The sequence below is a fragment of the Triticum urartu genome, chromosome 6A, assembly GCF_056163025.1.
Source record: "Triticum urartu cultivar PI428250 chromosome 6A, HENAU_Tu73, whole genome shotgun sequence".
Classification (NCBI taxonomy): domain Eukaryota; kingdom Viridiplantae; phylum Streptophyta; class Magnoliopsida; order Poales; family Poaceae; genus Triticum; species Triticum urartu.
The window spans coordinates 29,710,846-29,715,115 of record NC_141878.1 but is presented as its reverse complement, the minus strand read 5'-3'; the positions used below and the strand labels follow the sequence as shown (position 1 = coordinate 29,715,115).

Genomic DNA, 4,270 nt, shown 5'->3' with positions numbered 1-4,270 from the left:
TCCATTTTGCATTGGCTGTTTTGGCTAGATAGCACTATGGTTGATGGTAGCTAAAGCAAGGACATCAGCAATCTTCAACAACTATAACGGCTGCAACTGGAGAAAAAAAAACGGCACACGCGGTAGAAATAAATGGCCACAACAACCATCATGTGAAGTTTGGTGAAGGAATATTGTCCACACCACAAACTATGCTCATTCACTGACCTTCTATAAACAACTAGTTTCACGTATAGTCAAATCATGTTTGGTTGCTAGTGTGAGATTTAAAAAGTGCAGAGGAGAGAAAAATGATGAGGAAGATGAGTGTCGCCAGCGGTTGGATGGTGCAACCTCTTTGGAAATCGGATGCATTGGGAATTTGATTCCAAGAAGGAAATGTATGCTAGGTCTAGAGTCATGTTCTCGAGCTACAATGAGAAAATTAGCTAGCTCCAACCCATTCAAGATGGTGCATTTTTCTCCGGATAGTGTCGAGCTTGAGATTTCCTTCGAGTGGTATACGAGACTACAAGCTTACCAATCATCTATTACTGGAGGTGTAGTTCACACTCTTTCATATTGGTGCACAATGCACATCATGAACGCGCGTTGCGTTCTCCCACCACCACCCGTGTATTCTCCATCTCTTGTTTGTGGTCATTCACGCTATAATTCTGTAATGATCGGTTATTCATGTTATTCCTATAATTGCGAAGGAAGAATCATCTTAAGTCCGCCATGTCTTCTCTCACAAGTAGGAGACGGATACAATGCAGGAAATATATACATGGTTATACAAGGAAACTTATACAAGTGTCAAGTGTGATAGAAATGGATTATTTGCTTCCTCAAAAAGAATGGATTATTCGCAGATAGACCGTCCACATGTCCAAGCTGAAGCTGATGCTAGGGACACCTCCATTGGAACATTTGTTTAAAGGCCCTCCAAACTAACCGAATTGCAGCAACAGGTGCTCCCTTCTTGTTCCCCCAAATCCACAAACTGCTCACTCCCGTGCTCACCTTCCAAACCATACTAGCTAGGGTTTCCCAACTGCGGCGTGATGGCCAGCGGCGGGGCGGAAGAGCCGCAGATCCGCGTGGAGCTGGACGCCCTCGAGCACCGGCGCCAGTCTCCACCTCGTCTGCTGCCGTCGCGACATGGTCCCCGGGAAACTGCCTCGCCGCCGATCCCCGACGACCTACTGCTCGACATCTTCTACCGCATTTCCAGTCCAACAGATCTCATCCGCACCTCCGCCGCCTGCGTCACCTTCCGCCGCCTTGTCGCCGACCGCTCCTTTCTCCAGCGGTACCGCAAGCTCCACGCCCCACCCCTTCTCGGCTTCCTCGGCGACGAACGCAAAGTCTTCCACCCCGCCGACCCGCCTCACCCCTCCGCGCCGGCAGCCAGCGCCCTCGCCCTCGCCGCCGACTTCTCATTCTCCTTCCTCCCTGCCCCTGCCCATGACTGGGAGGTCGAGGACACCCGTGGCGGTCGTGTCCTCCTTGACAGACCCCGCATCCAGCAACTCACCGACTTGACACGCTGAATCATAGCCCTCTGGGAGATCGCGGTGTGCGATCCCTTGCACTGGCAGTATGTTTTGGTTCCCCGAGTCCCTGAAGACCTAGTCGCTTCGGTGATGGAGAAAAGATGTTCCTGATTCCCTCCGTCAACGACGAAGAGACGTCATTCAGGGTGATGTTTGTTGGAACAGGGAGAGAGGGATTGGTGTAATGTTCGTTGTTTTATTGCTTGAGCCTCGTGGGCATATATATAGGAGTACATGATCAACTTGGAGTACATGGTGTAGCCGTAGTCGAGATAGCCGTGCGAAGAACACCGTGGTCGGTGTCGAGTCGGGGTTTGCCGGTGTCGAGGTAGTCGTCGTGGAGCCGCGGAAGAAGAGCAGCGGCGGCCTAAGGAGGCGGCGGCGGCTAGAGAAGGAGCGCGGCAGCGGTGCTCAAAGTTGGCGATAATGAACCCGACAGCGTGACGAAGACCGGCGTGGACGGTGACGTTCCAGCGCCAAGGGAGGCGGCGCGGCGCATATCACGTGAAAGTCAACGCGCATGGACGGCGGTGGACCGCGGGCCGCAGCGTTACGGCCCGAAGGGGAGACGCAACGGCGGCGGGCTGGTCGGGGCGACGGCGGGGAAGACCTCAGCGCGGTTGCAGGGATCGCGTGCCACGCTCGCTACGTCCCGATGGGGCGACGCAGCGGCAGCGCGAGGGTCGGTGCAGCCTCGGGGACGGCCTGGAGCGGAAGGCCTTGTTGCGGCGCGGTTGACCGCGGGCCGCGGCACTACGACCCGAAAGGGCGACGCAGTGGCAGCGCGCGATGTGGTGCAACCACGGGAACAGTCTCAAGACGGCGACGGAGACCACGTGCCACGACGCTACAGCCCAAAGGGGCGACGCAGCGGTGGCATAGATCGGTACAGCCACGGGGCGGCGGCGCTGCAGCCCGATGGGACAACGCAGCGGCAATTCATTGCTCGATCGGTGAAGAGACACGCTAAACTCAGGACAGAGCGGCGACGACCGAAGCAGAACGACGTGAAGACGGGTGCGCGGACGACGAGGCACACGGTCGTACGAGGCAGGAGAAGCGGCGCATGTCTGTGCGCCCGGACAAGCCAACAGTCCGCAACCTGACCGGTACGCATTGCATGCATAGGAGTACACCCGCGTGATGTATAATCACGACCAGGCAAGACCTAGATGCATATGCCATCCAGTCCATACGAGGTGCAGCAGCTGGCCTGACGCGAGCGGCCGCCGGCGTACGGACGCGGGCAACCAGCTACGTCCGCGCGAGGCGCCTGGGTGGCCTTGGGCTCGGGCCACTTGCCGCCGGATGACGGCCAGCGGACCGTACGAGCGGCCATCACGTCAGGGACGGACGCGTTGCAGTGTAGGGCGCTCCCGTGTAGTCGATGCCGATGTTGAAGTAGAGACGCGTTGTAGACGACGAACGATGGCACGCGACGCAAACCAATCTTAAATTGAAGAACCAAAAAATATCACCGACCAATTGATTAGCGAAAGAGAAAAGACCATAATCAACAGATCGGGAAAAGACTCTCTAAGATAATCGATCAATGTAATCGGCGGACGAACTCTAGGTACAGGCGGTGCAGCCCCCGGCGGCGGTCATGGGGGCCGACCGCATCGGGGGCGGCGCGCGGGTGCAGAAGCGGCGGCGGCTAGGGTTTAGAATCCAGAAACTGATACCATGTTGGAAGAGGGAGAGAGAGATTGGTGTAATGTTCATTGTTTTATTGCTTGATCCTCGTTGACATATATATAAGAGTACATGATCAACTTGAGGTACAAAAACAAGCTGAAACATATTCTAGTCTATCTCATATTTCCTAACTAAACATAATACTCAACAATGTTGATGGGGTAGGGCGAAACTAAGCTGTTCACCTTTGTCTTCTTTTCAAACACCGGACAATGGCGAGCCATTCCATCCATGAATTGGATCGATTTGATTCCCGGCTTGCTTTCGTCGACATATAACACTTTCTTTAACTCCCGCACATACTCTTCTGGCTGCTTCTACTGGCTGTCTAGTCTGAGTTATTTTAGTGAAGAAATGAAAATGCTGGTGTTCGACACCCAGAGGATGGAGTTCTCCATTGCCGACCCCCCACCTGAAGCAAAAAATTCTCGTGGTATAGCCATGGTAAAGGCAGAGGAAGGCAGACATGGGATGTTTGTTCTTGAATCGGGTCCACCTAACTTCATATTACATTATTACATTATTACATTATATGCAAAACAATGGTGGAAGTGCCAGCCATTGGCACATGGAGAAGACAATCTCACTCTCACAGGGTTATTGTTAAGTGCTCACTCTCGACCAGAGGAAGCCACCAAAGAAACTCTTGTGCCCCCCCCCCCCCCCCCCCGCGTCGTCTCCTCCGAGGCGAGCCGGGGGCAACCCTAGCCGCCACAGCCGCGCCCCCTCCTCCCCCTCCTTACTCTCCACCGCCGCCTGAGTTGTGCTCCGGCACGCGCGCTCGACACCGATGAAGATGGCGGCGGGGATTTGGCGGCTGCTCGTCTCGGGCAGGGCCTCGGCACGCGGGGCGGCGGCCCCGGCAGGTGAGGGTGGGGTGGCCCTGGCGGCGGGCCGCCCTGCCGGTGCGAGCTCGGCGCCCCCTTGGTCTTGCGGGTGACGAGGTGGCGGCGATCAGAGGTCGCTAGTGTGCATCCCTCCCCGCAGGTATGCCACTGATGAAGCCCATCCCCTCCACCCCGATCTGCTCCTTC

The 4,270-nt window shown here is 55.8% G+C and overlaps 1 pseudogene; it reads left to right on the top strand.

The window, feature by feature from the left end:
- The first annotated feature begins 1,046 nt into the window (after positions 1-1,046).
- On the top strand, positions 1,047-1,723 carry LOC147963504 (uncharacterized; annotated as a pseudogene).
- The last annotated feature ends 2,547 nt before the right edge of the window (positions 1,724-4,270 follow it).